This window comes from Hyposmocoma kahamanoa, unplaced genomic scaffold (assembly GCF_003589595.1).
Source record: "Hyposmocoma kahamanoa isolate Upper Pololo Valley unplaced genomic scaffold, ASM358959v1 94, whole genome shotgun sequence".
Classification (NCBI taxonomy): Eukaryota; Metazoa; Arthropoda; class Insecta; order Lepidoptera; family Cosmopterigidae; genus Hyposmocoma; species Hyposmocoma kahamanoa.
Genome location: NW_020654878.1, coordinates 7,078,918 through 7,104,842, shown reverse-complemented (window position 1 = coordinate 7,104,842; position 25,925 = coordinate 7,078,918). Strand labels below are relative to the sequence as shown.

The 25,925-nt window shown below is 34.7% G+C and overlaps 1 protein-coding gene across 1 annotated transcript in view; it reads right to left on the bottom strand.

Annotated features, from left to right (window-relative positions):
- Positions 1-24,802, bottom strand: part of LOC113237754 (protein artichoke) — a 156,556-nt gene extending 131,754 nt beyond the window's left edge. Inside the window, exon 1 of the mRNA XM_026474387.1 lies at positions 24,376-24,802. The gene's annotated coding sequence lies outside the window, so the exon portion shown is untranslated. The remainder of the gene's footprint in view (positions 1-24,375) is intronic.
- Positions 24,803-25,925: the final 1,123 nt, after the last annotated feature.

The following is a 25,925-nucleotide window of genomic DNA, read 5'->3' as shown; positions in this document are numbered from 1 at the left end:
CACCAGCACCCTTGCCCTTCAAAACCGAAACGCGGTAACGCTCACATTACCACTTGGCGCCGGAAATAGGTGTGGTGGCAGTACTTCCCTGAAGGAACTGTATCACAAGGAGCTCTAGTTTGAGACAAGGAAATTGTTGTCTGTGTTACAAGTAGTACTTGTAACACAGACAACAATTTCCTTGTCTCAAACTAGAGAATTCCCTGTACTACGAGTACCACAGCAACAGATTTACACCCAGAACACCTAGACCTTAGTCAATTTAGCCTACTAACCCTTGACTTGACTGCATGTTTGCAGTTAATGCGTGAAGTGGTATTCAACTTCATGCAGTCGAGGTCTCGCATAAATATTTCACGCATTAACTTCATGCAGTCGAAACCGACTTCATGCAGCCAAGATCGACTGCAATCAGTCAATGCGTGAAGTAGTTGTCAGCTTCATACAGTCGACGTCTCAGCTGCAAATAATGTAAACCGAAATCATATACAATTCACATACATATATATCACCACGCCTGCCTCCAGCCGGAGTAGGCGGAGACCTCCACATATTACGCTTCTGGCGAACGTCATTCGCCTCTTCCACTCCCATTAGTCTCTTCATACAAGCCCGTTTATTCTTGATGCTCTTAATCCGGCCTGTTTTAAGGACACCCCCAATCTGATTGAGATATGCACGCCGAGGTCTACCTCTCCACGTGCTTCAATCCACATTCACTTTATACATTTTTGCCGTTAACCTACCAACATTCATTTCATTCAACCACTGAATCTTACCTCTATCCTGATCACTACGTCATCTTTCATATATACAAATAAATATACAAGTCTCAGTTCATGTAAAGACTACGGAAGGCGTTCAGTGGGAAGGCCCCCTACTAGATAGACGGATGACCTGGTAAGGGCGGCGGGTAACCGATGGACGCACGTCGCGTCTGACCGGTTAGTCTGCAAATCTTTTGTGGGAGACCTATGTTCGGCAGTGGACGTCTTCCGGCTGTTATGATGATGATGAAAGACCATTTATAGTTGTATTGTAATTGTTTTTTTATTTAAAATTACGTGAATGCGTTACATTAGATAAGAGTCAACGTAAAGTGAATTAAATGTACAACATATCTAAATTCGATTCCAAACACGTGCGCATCGACATGCCATTTAACCAATATAAAGTAGAATTTATCAAACGATCCCGAGTCTAAGCACGGAATGATTAGTATGCGATGTTTGCTCACTACTTGCACATTATAATATTTTGTTTTTAATAGGAATAAATAATATACAACTGATATCTACATGTCAAGTGTACCAAAGAACAATTTCACCGAAGAAGAGTGGAGCCAATTCATAGTATAAAACAAACATGTTTTATAAAAAGAGTCCGTTTTATCCTGGTATTGACTAAAATATTTAACAAAAATAATAAATATGTAAAATAGGCACACATAATACGAAGTCTTGTGCTTATTTTACACATTTATTATTCTTGAGATCTTATCATCTGCTGACTTAGTCTGATCAACTCACTTGGTAAGAGCCACAGAAATATATAAATATTTATTTAGATTTTTATGGTAAGAGCGAAAGCCCCGGTGTGGGAACAGTGGCTGGTTCGAATACCGTCCGATCGAAGGAATTTTCCTTTGTCTTGTTCGATCTTTGTATCAATAATAATAAAAAAAACATCATCATGTTGAATAAAATAAATATGTAAAAATCATAAATTTTGTGCAAAACTTGCAGAAAATTGTTGAATTTTTTTTTTCAGTATATCGAAGTCGTCTTTTTTTAACAATATATTACAATTATATTATTTTTCTATGGATACGAAACATAATAATCGGTTAAACAATATAAGCTCTCGTTGACAGAAAACGTATCAAAACATACTCATATAAAAGAATAAAACTAGTGTCATCATTATTATACAAAATAAATTTAAAAAATACGAGCTAATACATATCAAATACAGATTCTTTAGATTCTTTTTTTTAGATTTAACTGCCTCTGTGGCCAAACGGTTACCATGCCGGACTGCCATGCAGAGGTCCTGGGTTCGATTCCCAGGCCGGGAGAAATCTGTGTATGGCCTACATTTATTTCTCTCGTGAGTTTGGGTGTAATTTGTGGTTGTCTATATATGTAGTGTCCATGGCACCCGCGACACAGGGTTTTCCCTAGTGCGGGGCTATGTTGAGTGTGTGCGTTATTATTATTATTATTATTCGTCTCTAACTTATTACACGAATAAAGTTAAACACTTAAATTGGTCTATTGAACACTTAGTAACCCAGTATACATATTATAATCTAACTTTACTTGACCTTATGTAACTATAAATAAAATCAAATATATAAAACAACATAGAACTAAAGAAGTTTGTGTGCCTCCATTCACATTTATTACAAACTTCAGTTGAATAATCAATAGATTGTTTCCCTTCAAGAAGCCTGGAAAATTCAATAAGAAAATCTACTTCGTTATATAAAAACATTTCATAGCCTAAACAAACGTCTAGGGATTTTTTAAACTCTTGTTGAATGTTGATACGAAGATATTTTCCCGTAATAACTACATTTGTAAACAAAATGTAAACCGATACGTAGTTGATGTTTATGTGTATAGATGATTTCCTAAAATATAAAAAAACAACTCGGTATTTAGCTATTTTAATGAGTTGCAATATAATATTATACACATTTTACTTGTGATAGGGATCAAAGATCCCGTGAAATATTGCAGTAGAATCACCAGACAGGTCATGCGGATATTTCACGGAATCTTTGATCCCTATCAAAGATCCCGTGACCTGTCTGGTGATTCTACTGCAAAATAGCATTGCTATAATTACTTAATTTTGTATTACAAAGATCGAACACTATGAAAAATTCCTTCAATTAGGCTGCATTCGAACCAGCGCCTCCAGCATACAATGCCTGACGCTCTCCCAACTGAACTACGGAACGAGCCAGCATCTCTTACGATTTTTTCTATGTGCTTGTTGCAGATCTTTCTCCTTGGTTTTTAACGAGTTTTTTGCCCTAGCGCCATCTGTGAAAGATCAGTTAAGGTTTTTCTTCACTCAACCAGGTACTTTTACAGCTACCAACGGATGACTAGAGATGTCCCTTTAATAATCATAATATTCAGTTTATTGAATATCACGATATTTTACTCCACTAGTTTGTTGCAATTATTAATACAAAGATCGATCACTAAGAAAAATTCCTTCGATCCGGCTGGAGTCGAACCCTTGCTGTGTTTCGAAACACAGCCACCTCAATTTCAGTCAGAGACAAGTTAAGACCTTATATCCCAAGGCTGGCAACATTTACGATATTAGGAATGCTTCGTAAAATCGTAAACATCTATGTGCGCCGGCTATCTCTTACCATTAGACCTTTTGGCTATTTGCCCGGCTAAAAAAACTAACTTTATTGTACAAAAACCAATTCCAACAGAATTTACTATCTAAATACCTTGAAAGTGCCTAGTACAATTTAACGTCATACCTACTTATTTTTATTAATACGAAGATTCTTCTTCTTCTTTTAAATGTTATGGCCCATCGAAATAATCGATAATTTCGCCAATGTCAAGTAAAAATAACTATGTACGGTAGTTTTGTAAAAATAATATCTTCTTCTTCTTTTAGATGTTATGGCCCCATCGAAACAATCGATAATTTCGCCAATGTCAAGTAAAAACAACTACATGCGGTAGTTTTATAAAAACAATATAAAAATTATGGCGGACGCCATTAGCAAGGCCGGTACCTTCCACGAACTCCCGAAGATTGAACACAAGGAAAAATTCCTTCGATTTGACAGGACGTAGTTGAGATTTTGTCTATTTATTTATTTGGAAATAAAGTATAATAAATAAGATAAAAATAAAAAGATAACATTTGGTAAAGCAGAGTTCTTATATGTAAGGCAATTACAGGTATCCACATCTCTCAATATATACCCAGATACAAAAAAAAAATATTTAACAATAATCTAATTAAGACTCTAAAACTGAACTTCGACACACGCGACTCCGACAACATGTTACTTCGACATGATTTTACTCAGATATTACGTTACTCCGACAATATGTCAATTCGACATCATTTTACTCCGATACTACGCTACATCGACAACACTGACGAGGTGTTAATTAAAAAAAATCTTTGTACTCTGATAAGAAAAATCATCATTACAAACCCACGTAGGAAACGATTTCTTATATCGACCACTATGACGAAAAAAGGACAACATTATGTAATCGGAAATTTATTTTATTAAATACAGTTTTTTTTTTAAACGGGACAGTATGAAGAAATCCGAAACCATAGAAGATACAACGAAACTTTCGTTGTATCTTTACGAAGAACATTTTGAACATTTTGTACGAAGAAAATCGGTACAGCAGAAGTTCGTCAAATTTAATAAAATAATAATAATAATAACGCACACACTCAACATAGCCCCGCACTAGGGAAACCCTGTGTCGCGGGTGCCATGGACACACACATAGACAATCACAAATTACACCCAAACTCACGAGAGAAATAAATGTAGGTCATACAAATATTTCTCCCGGCCCGGGAATCGAACCTGGGACCTCTGCGTGGCAGTCCGGCATGGTAACCGTTCGGCCACAGAGGCAGTTAAATGTTATTCATTGTGAATGAATTTTTTTTTAAATTAAATTTGGCCAACTTTGCTGTCCCGATATTTTTCTTCGGGTACAATGAAGTCATCCTTTTAAGAAACTGAGTCTATTAGCATTAAAAAAAATTATGGAATTTGATCAACTTCTGCTGCCCCAATTTTTTAGTCTCATACAATGAAATGATCCCTTCATAACTCTGAGTCGATCAGCACTAAACAAAATTTTGGTCAATTTTATTAATTGTTATGGACAACTCACGCTTGACTAAAAAAGAAATATCCAGAAATTGATTTCATAAAAAAAACTTTATGGTTCCTAAGATAGTTTTCTTGTATCTTCTATGGTTTCGGATTTCCCCAATTGTCCCATTAAAAAAACACTCTGCATAAAGTGAAACAAAAATAATTCTTCAAATAAAATAAAATATACTATTTCAAAAGTCCAATCCATTATCCAAAATTGTGCTTCGAAAAGCAGTTTCAAATTTTCTTCCGTCCCGAAAATAATAATTTATGTTTTTTCTGTTTGCTGTAATTAGGTTTTTGTACATACATGAAATAGTGTAGTAAAAATTTATATTTTAATTTAATAGTTTTTAGGAAATGAAACTATTCTTCCGGATTTAAATCGCGTATATTTGTTTTTTCAAACAAACCGACGTTAATAGTTTTTGTTCCACTTTATATAACTAATAAAAGAATTTTTCGATTATATGATTTTGTTTTTTTTTTTAAATTGATCCATATTATAATAAGAAACCATTTCCTAGATGGGTTTGTAATGATGATTTTTCTTATCAGAGTACAAAGATTTTTTTAAATAAACACCTTGTCTGTGTTGTCGATGTAGCGTAGTGTCTGAGTACAATCATGTCGATGTAACACGTTCTCGGAGTAACGTAGTGTCTGAGTAAAATCATGTCGATGTAACATGTTGTCGGAGTCGCGTGTGTCGAAGTTCAGTTGAAAACTTAAGTAAATATAAATAAATCCACATTATGTATTAATGTAATGAAATTTAAGATAAAATCGGGGTAAAATACTAAATTAGACAGTATCATCTAATTTAGTATACATAATATCATCTCAAAAACCTCTTTGTAGTCTATTTCTATTTTTATGACTTGCTCAAGCTTTTTAGCCCTGTAAATAGTAAATGTATTATTTGTAGGTAAAGTAAAGAATTGTTTACGTCTTTTGTCTTAACTTCAGCCACAAGATTAGTCAAAAGTTTCCGAGAACCTCTAAATTTAGTAACAATCTTAATTCAATTCTCAAGTTTCCTGTGACGGCGTTAACCCTTAAGAGATTAAAGTATCTTATCTGAAGAATCTTTGACTTAGAAATCTCATGTTCGAGTAGTCTATAGAGAATATAAATGATTAGGGTATGTAGGTACTTTAATTTATAAAGTGTTCAAGTAAAGTGTATTTGAATTTGATCTTTTTTAGTCAAATTAATGTGAAGAATGTTTATTATTTTGAATGTATACTAAATTATAGTTTCGTGGTTCACGCATTGTATAGAAAGATTTACATTTACGTATCCTAAGAAAATGTTATACATCAATTTGCGCTGTACTATAATTATAACTTTTAAAAAAACCGACCTTAAAAGTTCGTGGAATTGCATCTATTTGCGAAATTTGATTGAAACCGGAAAGTACGCGAAACCGGATTCATCCGTTAGTTTGCCAACCTTAGAAGTGGAATATTTTCTTCAAATTGAAGTGGGATCAATACTGAGGTACCCCCTTTCCAACAAGAAAAGAATTATTCGAGTAATCGCGTAACATACACACACAAAAATACAGTCGAATTGAGAACCTCGGTCGGTTAAAAATAAAACGGAAATTCAATTGTCATTTTCTTCAAGTTACTTTTTTAAATTTACTATTTTCTTTTAAAAGTTACAAAGGTCGATTACAACCATACGGAGCTTCCATTTTAGATTGACTCATTGGTCGAGTTACCAAAACAAAATAATATATCACCCTTACATCACATATATATATTTAAAAACACGAACAATTAAATAGACAAGTCTTTAATTTAATTAATATTTCTTTGCTGTTCAAGTGCAGCAGCACATATAAAATTAAAATAAATAATTAAATCACGCTGTATATTTTCTTGTTTTTAGTTTTTTTTTATTCTAATGTAAGTGTGCATTTTACCTCCAAATCACCTGATGGAAAGTGACGATGAGGTCGACGATGGAGCATGCACACCTAAATAATGCCTATTCACTCTTGCCTTGAAAAGTCCAAGTTGTAACGTTCAGGGAACAAGTCTGCAGGCAGGGAATTCCACTCGATAGCCGGAAAGGGAAGGCGGAATGAAATCGTGTAATTCCATCGCACACTCTCCGTGATATGTTTAAGCACAACATAAAAATAAGAATATACAAAAAGAAAAATAAAGATATAATCGTATGCGTGGTCGAAGACTGATATTCTATGGTGCCCTTTATTTGAATGAAGTACATTCATGAGTGTGTGATAAGAATGCAATCAAACTATACGTACAATTCAACGATAAATTGTTTTTACTTAAATTAATAACAAATACATGAGCAGTGTTCTTTCAAATTACACTCACTGTATTACAATAATTCATAATTTTAACCATTTGAACACAATTTGAACATTATTAAGAATATTTTGCGACGTGCAAGTTCCATCACAAAGTCTACAAACTGTTTAAAACAAATGACTATCTGACCGTAAGATACTGGCACGTATGAAACATTTTTTCACTGTACTACGTATAGAGGGCCTACCACAACCTCTTAAAACAATATTACTCTAACCTTATATTGACTTTTCGTACCATGATGTGCTTAAAGTAAGCTTATTATAATGTTAAAACTGTGACGTTTTATTGGCAGATTTATGACTATTCATTCACTCAGTTCATACTATGATGCCACTTTAATATTAAAGTAATATTGAGCTTATATCAAATTTAGCAATCTTAAAATAGTTACACGGGTGCAATGGAAACAATATTATTTTCGAATTTATTGTCTAAATATTGATTTGTAATTAGGTATTAAAAGTTAAGTTGATCTTATTTATTTACATATATCTCTTCAATATTTTGTTTATTTTTTTATTTAATAGTACATAGGAAATAATTTCTCGGTAAATAAACATACGCGATGTTTATTTCGTAAAATTATGACAGCGACATCTATATACTCCTTGGCGACTCTAACAGTTGACACTAGACTATAATTCCGAATTCACCAAGTGACTATCAACTTCGCTTGTTTCATTTATTTTTCTTCATGAAAATGAGGGAAAATAATTGAAAACAACGTAATTTTAATAATAATAATAATAATATTTATTTTTCTCTCAGCAAAAACATAGAAACTTAAGGTATAAAGTTACAGGGTTCACTTAAATCTAAATTGTGAGAGACAGGATCCTAAACTAGGGTACCCCCTGTGTCTTAGGTCTCCTGGCCTCCCCTCTTGATTGAACAGCTTTGGTAACAATATTAAAAATGTGATTCACTGAAATTACTTTAACAATATATAAGTTTTATAAAGTTTTATATCTACATTTATACATTTCATTAGAACATACTTTTCTTTTTTTTGCTGTTAAAATTCTCTGAATGTAAATAATATTAAGTACTTTAACATTATATTACGATAGGACAATCCGGAACATTAAAAAAGAAAGAGATGGCATTATACAGTTCATGTAACGTTATTTCTTTCCTATTTTTAGTAAGGAATAGACTATATTGGGAAATCATTCGTTCTTTCGGTCCCTTTAGCAATAATACAATACTTGCTTGATAGGTTTGTCATGGTATGAATATGAGTAATATTATAATAAGCTTACTATAAGCTTCCGTTGAAATAAGATTGTTTTTTGAAAGGTAATGGTAGGCCCTAAAGCAGAGGCCGTGGGTTCGAATCCAAGCTCGCACCTCTGAATGTGTGCTAAACTTAATTTAAAATTTACCATGAGCTTTTCGATGAAGGAACACAACGTGATGAAACCTGTACGTCGAAGAAGGTTCACAACCCTCCGAAAGCGTGTGAAGTCCCCAACCCGCAATGGGTCAGCGACAGTGAGTGTGGCGGATTATTGCCCTTCACCCTCGCTTAAGACGAGACCCGTGCCCAGAGATGGGACGTATAACTGGGTTGATGTAAGTGTACTTTCAATTGAATGCAATGCAATTTAATTGAATTTCTTTGTCATAGCCTGGTTATATTAAGACCGACTTGTCAAAGTTTCGTGTTTCCTATAGGTATAACGCTGCGCGTACCTTTAATGTATTTATATGTAGAGTACGTGTTAAATAGTTTGTTATTCCATTTAACGTATCTGCATGTATTTAGTTGGTTATCCTGATTAAATAAATAAATAAGATAAGTATCTACAACGAACTATTCAATAGTAATGATGCGGCTTAGTGGCATAGGGGAAGAGTCTGCCAGCGAAGCCGTAGTTCGCGAGTTCACATCCCTATTAATTAGGTTGTTTACTATCAAATAACTGTCTGACAAAAAACCGACCTCGAAAGTTCGTGGAATCTAAGCTAAGCTAAGCTATTTTATTGAAATCTGTCTTCAAATTTAAACGTGACCACTATCGAAGTACCCTCTTTCCAACAAAAAAAGAATCATCAAAATCCGGAGTTATCGCGTAAAATACATAAAAAACACACTCGAATTGAGAACCTCCTCCTTTTTTGAAGTCGGTTTAAATATACGATACACTTAATCATATTGTCTTTATTCGATCGTACAAAATCCTGATATATATGACAAATTTTATCCGCCTGCATGTTCTTATTTTATTCATATTAATTTACAGCGCGCGTATTGCGGAACACGAAGGGCGACCCCCCCACACCCCACCTTACTGTTTTTACCAAAATAATTTAAATAAATAAATAAGTAAATAAATAAGATTTTTAGCGATGAAGGACTAAACCCCAAAGAGGTTCACTTCTTCACTGACTGGTCCAAAACAAATGCAGGAATAGGTACTGTGGTATTTTCAGAAGACCTCAATATCAGGATTTCAACACCGCTTGGCAACCATAATACAGTATTCCAGGCAGAATGTATGAGTATCAAATTGGCATCAGAAGCAATCATAGCTAGAAGAGTACAGAACCACTCCATTCATATACTCTCCGACAGCATGTCAGTACTTCAAGCACTGGGCGGCTTTTTTTTATAACATCAAGTAATGACTATGATATAAACTCAGGACTTATCTATGAAGCCACCAAGCACTCACGGAGGTATGTACGCACAACCACGTAGCACTACAGTGAATCAAAGGACACTGCGGCTCACGTGATAATGACGCATCAGATGAACTGGCCAGAAGAGGATCGGAGATGGACGCTATAGGACCAGCACCTATTGTATCCCTCCCCTACCAATAGTCAAGAGCAACTATACACAAAGGTACAAAAAGTATTCATAATAACACCTGGACAATCCATACGGTTTGTAGACAGGCTAGGGAAGCACTTCCCACATTTAACGCCTGTCTATCTCGTAAATTTCTTAACCTCAAAAGGAAAGAGCCGCTCTAACGGATCATGGTCCATATAATAAACACCTTTTCAATCTAGGTATCACGGACAGCCCTCTATGCAGAACATGCGTGGAGGGGGAGGAAACCGCCGCGCACATCCTACTGCAATGCTCCGGCGTGGCCAACTAAAGGGCAAAATACCTTGAAGTGCCGAAGTCGCTCCCCGAAGTCGGAGTCGAAGAAAAACCCAGAAGGGTGCTGAGATTTTTGGAGGAGCTTGGGTGGCACGAGTAGGCCCCTGCACCCACTACTCGCAAAATAGGCGCTTGAACGTCGAGTTGCGGACAACAGCCCGTTACACCATATCATACCATAACATTTTAGCAAAACCACACATGAACGAAAAGAAAGCAACGAAACCCGTACACAAAGTTATTTATTTCAATGAGTAGGCGTACTATAAAAATGTAACAAGGTCTATTATCGCCTTAGGAAACACATCATATGGTATATCATAAAAATTGCAGTATTAAACAATTATTTTACTTTCTTTCTCGAACGGAATGCACTTTCTCGCTATTACAGAGTCACATTGTAATTAAAACTTCAAGGTTAGTAGTTTTTGAGATAACTTACGCTTACGAATTTAACAATGTAGAAATTTAAAATATAAGACAGCTTACGTCGTATGACAGTGATATTGTCGATTTTATTTTTAGATACTAAGTGACGGAACGAACAAGTTGGGCGCGTGGTGAAGAAGTCAGGGGCACTAGCAGTGCGTTGTCGCATATGCCTGTAAGCCGTGGTAGCCTGAAGCCGTGGTAGCCTAATGGTTTGACCTATTGCCTCTCAAGCAGTGGGTCATGGGTTCGAATCCGGCCTCGCACCTCTGAGTTTCTCGGAATTTATGTGCGAAATTTAATTTGAAATTTACCATGAGCTTTTCGGTGAAGGAAAACATCGAGATGAAACCTGCACGTTGAAGAAGGTCACAACCCTCGGAAAACGTGTGCAACCCTTACCCTTCAAATGCGGCAGAAATATGTAAAGTAAGGTGGCAGTACTCCCCAGGACGAACTCTTTCACAAGGAATTCTACTGGCATGAAAAGGATATATACAAGAACAGCCGGGTACAATGCGTCCTTGGTGTATGTAATAAGACCACATCTGCAAAATGACATTCCAGGGAGAAAATGTAAATTGGATCAGAATGTTGGACGATGAAAAGGGAGGATGAACGAACCGTGCATGCAGCGAAAATGCGAATGTTGAGATGGATGTGTGGAGTGACGAGAAAGGATAAGATAAGGAATTAGTAGTTTAGGAATCATAGGAAGTTTGAAAGTAACGCCTGTAACGGAAAATATGAGGAGTAATAGGCTAACGCGGTATGGACATGTCTTGCGGAGGGAAAAATGCCATGTAACGAAAATAGTGTTAGGTATGAATATGGAGGGATATAAGGGAAGAGGAAAGCCAATGAAAATATGGATGGATAGTGTGAAAGATGACTTGAACCAAAAAGGTGTAAGTATGGAAATGACTGCTAATAGGGAAGAGTGGAAGAAAAATACTTATTGTGCCAATCCTACCTAGCGTGGGATAAGGACAGGAAGAAGAGGAGTTCTCAAATTTCTCATTTCATATCGTTTCGAATAGCCCGCATTATTTTTGTGACTTTCATTTGATAGGTCAATGCTTTCAAGTGTTAAAAGCGATTTTGACAAATGATCACTGTTTGTTCTTGTAACGTAATCGTTAGATGTGTGACATAGATAGAACTTCATCGGTTTTCAATTTGGATTCGACACTCGTATGTCATCGGTATTTTGCAGAAAGGGCAAAAGCGCCATTTTGATCAATTTTTCAGCAGAGCAAGTTTTACGTTTTAAAGGCTGTTTTAAAATATTTACTTGTTTTTAAATTCAAACTTGGTTTTAATTCAGTTTAAGTTTTATAATTAAATTTAAAACTGGACGTAAATATTTTAAAACAGTCGTGAAACTGTAAAACATGCTCGCCTGAAAAATTTTTCGAAATGGCGCTTTCACCCTTCCTACAAAATACCGACAACATAATAGTTGAACAATTTAGCTAGTGGTTTAACAACTGTAATTTAACACGATATTTTTAATGCTCAATATTACTGATTAGTACCATTGAAGAGAGAAACCGACCAAATGTAAAAAAAATTATAGGTGTGGAATCGTGAGTGCTTACGTATCTACTACAATATTAGGTAAGTAGTTACTTTCATCGAGTCAATGCCCTTTTAAAACTGTAACACAACGCAATAATGTTTACTTACTTACGACCTGCATAATACTAGATTCAACATCATTCTAATGTTCATTTAAACACAATTACAATATAAGGAATGTACATACGTTCGTACGTAAAATATATATAGTATATAAAAAATATGTAGTCCATAATGTCGTCATTATGGACTACATATTTTTTAAACATTTCATGTGGAACAATTACAGATACACAACTCACGTTTGTTTAAAATAACATTATCATTACTGCAATCCTTTGCGACTGCTATCCACTTACAATTGTATACAGCTGATTAACATAATACTTAAATAATATGATATATGGCAATTATCGGACGAATTATGAATGAATAATATAAAATTAAAATCAAATTAAAATAATATTAATAAATACGAAAATGTTACAAATTGAGTAAATTTTAAAATTACTGATTACACACATTGATTTCAAATTACTAACTTGCATAAAAAGTTATAAAAGATTAAATACTAAGAGCATTTGCGCACTGCATCCGATTCGTATTCGTCCCGAATCCGAGACTCTACAAATGTAGAAAAATTGAACCCACTTCGAATATCGCTTGTGCACTAAGTCCCATTCGAAGCCAAGAAAATACGAATATCGCTTGTACACCTAGAGATAAAATGATTCCTGTCACATTTTGGACCGTCATTTCCAGATTCGGAACTGATACGAATCGAACGTATTGCGCAAACGCTCTAAGGCTAAATCAAAAGACAAAATGCCCAAAATACTTGCAGCATTGCTATGCATTAGTCATCGAGTATATAACCAGAAATAGAGACGAAATGTCATTTGATTTGTTTGAAAACTATTCTGCCATATCATTACTGTGACAACTGCGCTCCGATTGGCTAGCCGGAGTTCGAAACAATTGACGGGTATCGTCAAATGGTTTACTTCAAATCGACCAGTTAACTTGAGCTTTGCTATAATCGAGGAAAATTGCAAAATTACATATTTAATATTTAATTACCGATGAAATGTGATTCCGTTTGTTTTGTAATTAGATGTTTTGCTGACTTTTCCACACCACCGAATAGAACAGCACGGCATTGTTAGACTTATTATCTTTATTACAATAAATACAAAATATTTTTTGGAATATACGGAGACGTACACACAGGTCAGTAGTTGGCCTGCCTATATTTCAGTGCAAACGGGAGTTGATATTTATAAGAGCTTTATCGCTAATGTGTTACCAGGAATAAATAGCCCATAATTCGTCTCTATTTCTGGTTATATACTCGTTGGAATTAGTATACTCATTTCCTTGTCATAACTAACGTTTTGAAATTCGGTAACTTTCGAAATATAGGCACCTAAAGATTTTATTTTTTTGCTAATAAAAATTGCCAATAACCATGATTTTGCTAAACAATAAAACTGAAACTAAATAAGATAAAAAAAACGAATAAAAGTTTTCTAGACCTCATTTCACTGAACCCAGATATCATAATTAACTCTAATAATCTCGTACAGAGTACTAAAAAACCGACCTCAAAAGTCATTCATCCCCTAGTTTGCTTAGAGGTGGAATATTTTCATCACTGAGATTCACACGACCGCGTTTGAATTCTGCAAATCAGCTATAATTAGTTGTCTTGCTTGCTATGCTTCATCGCCAAAAGCAGTTTGAAGCCGAGTGAAGCTCCGCTGAGCTGTTAAATTACACTTAAAGTCGTAGAAAATCATATTACGAAAATTTTCACGAGTTATATCCATGGTGATGTAGACAACCAATTTCTAAAATGATGCCACAATGTAAAAACAAGTGACAGTCAGATGAAACAAACTGTATTCTACAGCCAAAGAGTTCCATTTTCAAATGTTGTAATTACTTTATAAATATTGTAAGGGGCCAGTTCTGGAAACGTTTAGTGCGTCCTATGTACTACTACCCTCTTTCCAACAAAAAAAGAATCAGGAAAATCCATTCACAAATTTATTATATCCGGATTTATCGTGTAACATACACATAATAAAACATACAGTCAATTGAGAACCTCCTCCTTTTTTTGAAGTCGATTGAAAAAAAAGATTGCGTTAGTTATGATAACGAGGGCAGTATACGAGACCTATAATGTATACATGGTTACGCAAGTTACTCAACCCTTAGGTCTACTAGCTCGTCCATATTTTTTTTGTATATGGTTTTTTTTATAAGACTAAATGACGGGATGAACAAGTCGCCCACCTGGTGGTAAGTGACATCTGTCCATAACTGTTGTAGTACCACTTAGTGCTTCAAATCACAAAGATCTGAGGGGTAGAGCCTCTCACCCTGAGACATAAGTTGACAAGTCATAATCGTAATAATAATCGGAACGCAGAAACGCTCACATTATTGCTTAGCGGAAGAAAAAGGTAAGGTGCAGTACTTCCCTTGACGAACTCTTTCACAAGAAGCTCTACTGCTACTAAATATGTATATACTGCACGCAGATTGAACACTAGGACCTCTGGTCTTAAACCTTCATCAATGAAAAACGCATTATAATTTTCTTACGATACATTAATGTACGAGCCCATAGAATCAGTCACTCTGGTAATAACACCCAGCTTCAATGGTCTATTATTAATTTCAAAGTGTTCAGAGTGTGATAAAGTGATATACTTTATCATGTAAAGAGCACGATAATCTTTTCTACCCACGATAGATTATAATGACAAGTAAGCGTTATATATCACGGTTTAGCAATTTAACAAGTAACTAAAAGTGCAGTGAGTAAACTAGACCATCATTGCATGGAGTGGCGTTTAAAAAGCGGAACTGGTAGTGGTCGTTGATGTTCGCTTGTTTTTTACCGCAAGCTAGAGATTCCACTGCGGCACGCGTGTGCCAATGTGTTCTATATTAAGTGTGTTACGATAATGGCGTAAAGCAAAAGTTGAATTTACAAAATTAACAAGAAATATACATAGCTCTAAAATGTTGCCATCATGAGTTTAGTTTAGCTAGAATTGCAATGTAACAATATTGTATAATAAATTGTCCAGTCACAAGAAGGCCATAGAAATATTTTAGTCGGTCAATAGCTACAATCAAACTCATGGTAGAGATAACGATCTCTTTTTAGCCTTAAGGAATTTACAAATGTCGTGTTAATTATTATACTCTCTTATACAATTTAAAAACTAAATTATAATAAGGAAACACAAAGAACCTACACAATGTTAGTCCATGTTGTTTTAAGTAGCAGTAGAACTCCTTGTGAAAGAGTTCCTCTAGGTAATAATAAAACTCATGAGTAACTTAGAAGCTAAATAGCAGTTGTAATATACTTGTAAATTCTGATATTGTGTACTCATTAAAAGAGTAGTTTAGTAGCAGCAGTAGAGCTCCTCTAATAGTAGAGCTACTTTAGTACAGTAGAGCTCGTTGTAAAAGAGTTCGTCCAGGGAAGTAGTGCCACCTGACCTATTTCTGCCGCCAAGCAGTAATGTGAAGCAGCAGTGGTTTTGAAAGGTAAGGGTGTTGATGAAATTACAGGCACATGGGACTTGTCAACTTATATCTCAGAGTGTCGGCAGCAGTGGCAGTGCCCCTCAGATCTTTGCGATTTAAACCGTCTGAGTTATGGACTGGCGTGTCACTTACGACTTGGTATCAAAAAGGAAAGAAACAATGAATACTTAATGTAAACAAACTCTACGTAAATGTGTTTGTTAGTATCGTTTTCAAATGTTAAATTGTCATAACGTACAACGCGCTCTAAAAACTTTATCTCGATCTAAGCAGACCAAAATGACAAATAATATATGAAAGCTCATAACTCATTTGTAATTTCCACGAGAGGCACTCAGCACAACTGGTAATTACATAGAACGCAATCACTTTAACGGTACTTACGGCCATGTTTGCCCGTTGTCCGATTGCCTGAGACGCGGGCAACACTAAGTTGACCCAATGACACAAGCGGGTAGGTACTTAGGATCCGTAAGTGCCTGGGTAAACAGCGAGCTAAATTGAAAGTGGCGAATCGAGATTCGTAGAAGGACGGAGTTACTAGTAAGAAGAAGTAACTAGACATTTCTTGAGTCTAAAGTCTAAAGGGTTTAGGAAATGACTTGACTTGTTCGTGACCTAGACGCTGGGTTTCTGGATAAAGGAGTTGATCTTTGTTATTTGTTGGCTGATATGTTGGTATTGCGATTCTGTGAAACGTATTAATTTAATGAGTGTTATTGATTGTATTGTGTCTACACGAATTCATGTATTTACACACAACTATAGTATAAAAAATTATTGTATTGTAGATAGGATATTTTGCTTCATAAAACCATTATTTTATTAATAATAATAAATCAAAGCTATCTATTTCCACATATATATTTGTTATTGTATGAAATACAATGTTATTTTTTGTTTATCTATACAATTCAATTTTTGCTATTGGCACACTACGTATCCCGCTCTGATTAGCTTTCCTATATCTCAAAGGTTGCCTGGAAGAGATCCATCTTAGCGATAAGGCCACCTTTGCCTACATTAGTTTTAATCTGCATATATATTGTTTTTGATCTTGTGTATGAGCAATGTATTGTTTATCTATCTATCTATTTTTGAAATGTTGACGCCCATCAGTGACGAGGCATTATATATCATAATGTTACTTTAAATTAAGACACTATGTGACTTAATAATAAATTAGTCGTTATAATTCACTCTTTTGATCGGCATCATAATAATCTCAGTACAGAGTACTAAAAGAACCGACCTCAAAAATTCGTGAAACTAACTATATCTATTTGCCAAGTTTTATTGAAATCGATTACCGAAAAGTGCGCGAAACCGGATTCATCCCCTACTTTGCCACCCTTAGAGGTGAAAATTTTCTTCAAATTTAAACGGGACCAATACCGAGGTACCCTCTTTCCAACAAAGAAAAAATCATCAAAATCGGTTCACGAATGCCGACGAGTTATCGAGTAACACACAAATAAAAATACAGTCCAATTGGTACAAAACCTTGGTTTGAGAATTTATGTTTCAATCAACATTGGAGAACCACTTGCAATATACAATATAAATATGCCATGCAGAGGTCCCAGGTTCGATTCCCGGGCCGGGAGAAATATTTAATGGCTTACATTTATTTCTCTCGTGAGTTTGGGTGTAATTTGTGGTTGTCTATGTGTGTGTCCATGGCACCCACGACACAGGGTTTCCCTAGTGCGGGGCTATGTTGAGTATGTGAGTGTGTACGTTATAAGTAAATATAAGTACTTTAGTGACCTGTGTAAGTACGTAAATTATATATTCTTCAGGTTGTGCTTAGAACGCACGAGAACAAAAGGCTTTAATGCAGCTTTGCTTCAGAAAAGAAGAAAATACAATGTTGACCCGTACATTAAGAAAACTTTTGCATCTCGACATTACAAACACAGTTCAGTCATATTTATAACCAGATTAATAATAATAAACTGCTGCACGTGTATTCGCTATGTGCCTAGAAATCGCTGAGTGTAGCATTGAGGCAACTAAATAGCAAAAAATTAATTAGACAACATAAAATAAGATCAGCACTTAATCTAAGTAACAACTGTACCGGATTGGAAGAGCAATGGCTTCTGACACAAGTATTTTCTTACTTAAAAGAAGTTCACCAGCAATGATATATGTAACCTAGATTAAGTTAAGTCAATAAATTTTATTTATATATTTTTATAGAATAAATTTTTATGTCACTAAAAAGCAACGAGAATACGCAATATATTTCTATTAATAACGTGAACTATAACCCTAATCGATGAAGCTGAATTCCAACTTCTGAAACTCAACCATTATAAAATTTCCTACAAAATTCAACTTCAAATATTCACTCTGTTAAACTAACTATAATGTACATTTAAGTTCTTTCAGCAAAACTCTGTCAAGTTTTATTTGACATGTAACAAACACAATGCTATTAGTAACTTTTTGTAAGCTACAAAGGTCGCTTGCAACTGGAAAGTAGTAATAAGTTTCTTTGTATGAAATGACTACAATTTACGTGCCGTAAAAAAATAATTAAGCAAGTTATGGTTGGTGCACGTGTAAATTTTATAAAAATAGTACATTTTGCCATTTTTTACGTCGTAAACACTATATTTTGAGTAAATTTTGGTTATTAACTGTTTATGTAACGCATAACATCCAGTTCCGTGATTTACATTATAGTACTCACGTACATAAAAATATTAGAACTTAAATCCCTAACTTCGTTGTCTAAGTTTTCATATTTGTATATTTGTTTTGACATTATTCAAATAATTATTATTTTGACATCTAGTTACATTTTACAATTGATGTCATACCCAAATAACTATCACCGCATTTAAATTACTGACTGACTTATTTACTCCACATTTTTGATATTTTCAAAAAATATATTACATCTAGTTTAGTCTGTTGAAGTGCATGTGAATAAATGTATAATGTAAAATTCAATGTGTTTGTATGCCTAATATTTAGCGGTACATGGTGAAACTATACTTATTTTGTTCCATGTCAACTTCTACACAACCTGTGTTTTTATAAATAAATGAATTATGAATTTAAAATACCGGCACAGCTATGCACAAGGGAATGCTGCTAGCATTTTTGTTAACATGCAATGCACCATTTTTTCCATTCCTTCCAACCTATTTAAGTACTTAATGTAAAACTGCCTCTCTGGCCGAACGGTTACCTTGCTAGTCACGCAGAGGTCACTGGTTCGATTCCCGGGCCGAGAGAAATATTTGTATTGCCTACATTTATTTCTATCGTGAGTGTGACTGTAATTTGTGGTTGTCTACGAATGTGTTCAATGCACCCGCTATACAGGATTTTCCGTAGTATAGGCTATGACTATATGCGCGTAATTATTAATTAATTAATGCAGCTTAATCCATAGTCTCGTTATTAATTTTAAAAACTAGCATGCAGCTTTGTACCAGTAATTCAGTTACCCAAGACCGTTGATACATATCACTCGTAATGTTTTCATCAAGTATGAAAAACCACGTTAGGTTTAGTTTTCTTGACCTTCCAGCTGTCTCATATTTCATGCTCTCTATTTAACGAAGGAAACTTATCACCACATTTACTCGCTTTCATGTGAAATCAGGATTTACGGATTACAACCTCTGAGTTACCTGATACATTGAAAGCAAAACTTAACTACATCCACTGTATTTAATTGTACAGTAAGAAAATGAAAGTAACCAAGAAAATTCATTACAACATGTCGCTTATAGACGTCGCTAAACTGCTTATTATTTTATAACTTTACACGTTCAAAATGCTCTAATTTAAGTAATTACTTAGAATTGTAATTATGAACATTTTTATGACTGCAAATGGCTGCCGACTTTTCTCTAGAGAAAATGTTCTCATAATATCAGCGGTATTAATTTTGTAATAACTTCTGGTGTACGATAAGCCTTTTCATGACTTTCACACATTGTCGTTAAAGTCTTAAACAAAGGATGACAAGCTACACACTTATCTTTGAGATTTGTTATAGCAAAAGCGTAAGGTGAATTTTGTGCGCATTTATCTCGTCTGCTCTTGTTTTCTCGAAAGTAAATTCCCTCTCTCAATAAAAATGTCTTATATTCAATTATAACAAAACAAGAGTACAAGTATTTGAGAAAAACATCGCAACGTACACAGATGCCAAGACGCACTTCACACAGATCGTTATTTTTTTATGCCTATGTCGCGAACACACGTAATTTATTTGCGCTATTCTTGTACTGCGCCACTTTCCAAAAAGAAGTGAAATAAATATTACGCTTATAAAGAGTATGCTTCTAATATAGGCAAGAAATTTAAGACGTAGTAAAGCGCAAAAAAGAACTATTATTTTATATTACCTATAGCAGAGACGTAGTCACTATAGATACAATTAGTAGCAGTAGAGCTCCTTGTGCAAGAGTTCGTCCAGGGTAGTACTGCCGCCACCTTACCTATTTCTGCTGCCAAGCAGTAATGGCAACATTACTGTTTACCGGTTTTGAAGGGTATATATATACATGAGACTTGTCAACATGTCTCAGGGTGACGGGCGCAGAGGCAGTGCCCCTCAGATCTTTGCGATTTAAAGCTCTCTGAATGGCACTGCAACTGCTATGGACAGGCGTGTAGCATACCAACAAGCGCACGACTTGTCTATCCCATCACATGTCATAATAAAAAAAAATTAGGACAGCACAGTTGCAATCTGGTTTACCCGTAATCTCTATTGTCCAACGAATCGAAGATTGTTAACGGCAGTTCTGTATGTGTAAATACGATAATAGTATTTCATTACTCATTATTGTATGCTGACATTAATAATTACACTTACTTTACCTAAAATATACATATAAACACAAAGTGTTAAGCCATTACTATATCGTTTTAAAGAGAAGATACGAAAATCATTATATGTAGAATAATTATGGTGTTGTACACCTCGCGCACACAAAATGGCGTACTTACTTCGCTTTGTGGGAGATTTAACTAACTTGTCTCTGTGCTTATTCTCAATATAGTGGACATAGAGTAAATCAACAAACGGGAATGTAATTTTGTTGTAACATCATCGAAAATTAACTGCAACACACAAATGGCTCTGTTACAATTTTCTGATGTTTTCAAGTTACAATGCTTGAACAGACCATCAATATCGATTCTGTTTAGGAGCTTAAATGAGATATACTTTAATAAAATACGCTTCTTCTAAAAGACAACAAAAAGATGTTAAATGTGCCAATCAATTATGTTTAAATCAAATAAGGACAAAACATTTAGCGAACAAATTCAATTTTTTATTTACCTCGGTGTAATGCTAAATGGTTTGACCTACTTAATGAGATGACAGATAAAAGAAAAAGATGTTAGATTAACTTTGACTTCATTTTAAAACCGAATTTTCCTCAGTATTACTAATATTAGTTTCATATTAGTTAAATAAAACTCCCTTTTATAAGTTTAACCTTTACTTGTAAGGCTAATTTATAGAGACTAATATTTAAATACTAAATTACTTTTACTTCAAGTTACTTGTTTCTATATTCCACTAAGCACATTGTTGTATTTTTTTCTCTTCCAAAGCATCATAACCAACGTTTACCCCGCATTAACCTAAAGACCTCTTTACACCCTGCCGACCCTGACGAAACCACAAACAAAACAATATACGCAAGTCAGTAACCATTACTAAAAGAAATAACCATGACCTTAATTTCCTTTACTGTACTTTAAATGATGCTGGTAGTATTATCTCATCACATTTTTAAGATTTTTAATTATTCTTAGGAAGTAATTATTCTTAATGTGTCAAAATTCTTTGGTGTGAATTGTACTTTGCGTTATTTACAAAGCGTTCAAAGCAGCTTAAGAAAGTGACAATTCTGATAAATAGATTATCTATCTTGATTGCACTAAAGAGTAGACGTGTGCGCTAACTTTATATTCTGTATATGTCAAAGACAAGCATTCTTTAAGAATGGTATATTTCTTTAATTACTTTGTTTTAAATATCATCGCCTTACTTTCTCAAACTCGTATCTTAAAGCACATAGTTCCTGAAATGCAAAAAATGGATTGTATATACAAATTTTGCAGTCTGATTTCACATCATATTTCCTTCATATTCACGCACTGGCTTTTACCTATTCTAAAAGTAATGCGTCCAAATTAACACCCTTGATAAGAAATTTAAAATAAATAGAAAATTTTGCCATCTCTCGAATAATCACTCTTTATAAGATACCAGTTTGAGAAAATACGGCAACGACATAGCGTACTGTGATATAACATTAGCATTACTGTAAATTCTTCGCCTGTGCTAAGCTAATAGACCTTATACCTCACATCATTATCTAAGATGTGGTAATAGAGTTTATGTATAATATAGTTTTTATTCAATTTCAAATTCAAATTCAAAATAATCTTTATTTCATAGGTAAGCATTATTACACTTGAAATCGTCACAATATTAAACTCTACCGCTCATTCGTAAGGCAGATTCCCCTGAGAAGAATGAGCAAGAAACTCTAGGGGTTGCTCTTTGTAAATAACATTTACAATATTTTTTTTTTATTTGAAACATCAGAGATCGAGACTACCTCCATGAGCTTATTATATATAGCATATTATTTATTAATGTACTGGGACAAATAAACGATTATTATTATCATAATACTATGCAGTAGCAATAGAGCACCTTGTGAAAGAGTTCGTCCAGGGAAGTACTGCCACCTTACCTATTTCTGCCGCCAAGCGGCAATGTGAGCATTACTGCGTTCCGATTTGGAAGGGTAAGGGTGCTAGTGAAATTATAGGCACATGGGACTTGTCAAACCACAGGCGCAGTGGCAGAGCCCCTAAGATCTTTGCGACTTAAAGCTCTGAGTGGCACTGCAGCTGATATGGATAAAGTTTACAGTCACCATACATTACACTAATTTCTAATAAAAAAATTCACTGAATAAAGTTGTAAATCACACAATTATTTGAAAATTGTAAATTATCAATTTGAATGTACTTGGAGGTAATACTTCAAGTATTATTATGATTGTAAATAAAATAATACAATATCTTTATGAATCTGTCGTTTCTGCTTTGTTACGAAGAGCTTTAAAAAGGAATCAAGATAATGTTTTACAAATGGAAAGCCGTTTTATAATGCCACGAGCGAAAAATACATGATTGCTTTGTTTCAAACTCATGTCAACTGTCTCTTAAATACTGCAAGAAAATAGATTGGGATACTTTCAACTAGATAAAGGAACGTTTTTCAACCTATAATTATAACACTGTATTTTATTTCATCGCAAGAAACTTGAAAACACATTAAACTTGACGAACTTTTTGTATATAACTTTTTTTATTAAAAAAAACCAAACCTTAAAAGTTCGTGGAATTATATCTATTTGCCAAGTTTTATTGCAGTCTGTTACTGAAAGTTCGTGGAATCGAATTCATTCCCTAATTTGAGACCCTTAGAGGTGGAATATTTTCTTCAAATTTAAATGAGACCAATACCTTCTTTCCAACAAAAAAGGAATCATCCAAAACAAACAAACAAAATACTTACGAAATGAGAATCTTCTCCTGTTTTGAAGTTGGTTAAAAATGAAGGAAAAACTGGTTTTTAATTCATCTTTTTACACTATTTTCTCAGGATATTTGAAATTGCAAACAGTTAATAGCATCCTAAATAGTAGATAGTTCAAGTACCCGGACTCGACTTTTGCTTTTAGCCTCTTAACAGTCACGTTTTGAATGGAATGATGCAAGAGTTAGTCTAATACATTGGAAATTGCAATTCACTACATGACAAATTATTTCCCTTTAGCAAACAGTAAAGAGACTTGCTACTCCTTAGAATTTAACATCGAGACTTAAGGTTACGGCAGCCACTTAGCATTAACATGCCATTCTATTTAAAGTATGTGCATGTGATGCGAATTTTATAATTGGAGTACGTCATATAAAATATATACCATTAACATTATAAATTCAACAACGAAGAACAAACTGTCGTTTCATCAACTTTCAGGACTTTTCGAATATATTATTTACAACGTTCGCATTGTACACACGCAACACAATGGAACTGCGTGTCTTCAATTTCATGCCATTTAACGACGTCTGTAAGGCTCTAATTTAAAATGAACTTACTCGCAACAAAATTGGACCACATCCCTCGGCAACAGCACCCTCATTTACATAAATTTTCTTCACAATTATCAAGACAACGTTCAGTTATTTAGAGACGCCGTCTATGCGTTCTTTCGGTGATCAACTTGTGAAATTTAAACAAATATATTCGTCACAATTCACATCTCTGCTTAAGTCTGAAACTCATATATTCACATTGAATATACCTATACCTGTTTAAAATTCACAAGTGAGGCTTAACTTACCTTTGATGGAGGCGTTCGTTAGAGTTGTGCCAGCAAGCAACCACTCGCTACCCTCGGTCCTTTAAATTTTCACAAACTTCCACCTCTCCGTTGAAGCACGCCAAAAATCACTTCGTCGTTATGCAAACATAAAATCTCCATAATTCACAACATTTCACACATCACATTTAACTCCCGAAGTTGGCAGCTCGTAAAAGGCTGTATTGATAAAAGTTCCTCACACACTGCTACGTACCATAATAGGTCACATTAAAAGTTTTCCAAAACTTACCGAACTCTTGAATTATGGGGTAAATTCGAGCATGTACTTTGAAAATCAATCTTTTTTGTATGGAATGTAAAGTGCGCTCGCGGCGTAGGCGCAGTGACGCGTGCAGGTTGGCCGGAGGAGGGCAGAGACCTCGGAGCGTGGAGCGTTCGCCGCGTGCGCCGGCGCCGCCAGAGACGATAGTACCGTTGCTCCGAGAGTGGGAGCGAGGTCGGTTCCATGCTTTGACATTTCAAATTATTTCGTTACGTTTACCGATGTCATGACAAGTATTGTTATTGTTGGCATATATTGCAACAATGGCGCTCGGACGATGCAATTGTGGTATTTACTTGGGCCAATGTAGAGCCTTGAAATACCATAACAACATAGCCTCATTGAATAGAAATAGAGAGACACCTATATTGGTAATGACTTTCCTTCGACAGTAAAAGTTGTTTTGTAACATTGTTATAGAGTATTGTCAGCTATATTTTAGTAGTCTATTTTAATAACCTTAATTTTATAGAATATGGAACAATATTAACGGTTGCATAAGTCACATTACTGTTAAGGTTCTCACGATTATAAGTTCTTTTCATAATGGTTTTGAGCTAAAATGTATGTGTGTGAGAATTAAATGTTAGATGTGGAGCGCGATACTGTTTCATGAAAGGGAACGCTGTTCGTGCTTGCCTGCTATCGAATAGACATGGTGTAAACCTTTCCAAGTTATGTACATACATGTGTAAGTCGAAAGTATGCCACGAAACCATGCTAATGCCAAGCTTTGATAGCTAATGTTTACCTTCGTGTTTTACAGTAACGCGAACCACAGGTTACGGTGAATATTATAAGTGGCATTAATAGTACATAGGATTGCGTTGATGTCTTTACTAAGTAATTATCAATATTCATCCTAAACGCAGTGAGCTAGAGTTAATGACCCGATTAAAATCATATTGTCGTGAACCCGTGTGTCTATATTTGAAGTTTGCTACAATACTACATACCTACTGGTCGTAAAAATAAATCAACAATAATATTACTGTTGGCTGTTGTTGGTGTTACCAGTAAATGATAATTTAAATGTGTGAAATGGCGTACGTGTGTGTGCTCGTACTATAACAAAAATACAAGTACTAAAGTACCTACCGATGTACTGTGAGTTTTTGCTAGGTAAGTATTGCTGTGGTAGCCTAATGGTTTTACTTACCTCTCAAGCAAAAGGCTTCGAATCCAGGTTTGCACCTCAGAATTTTTCGGAATTTATATGCAAAATTTAATGTGAAATGAAGCATAA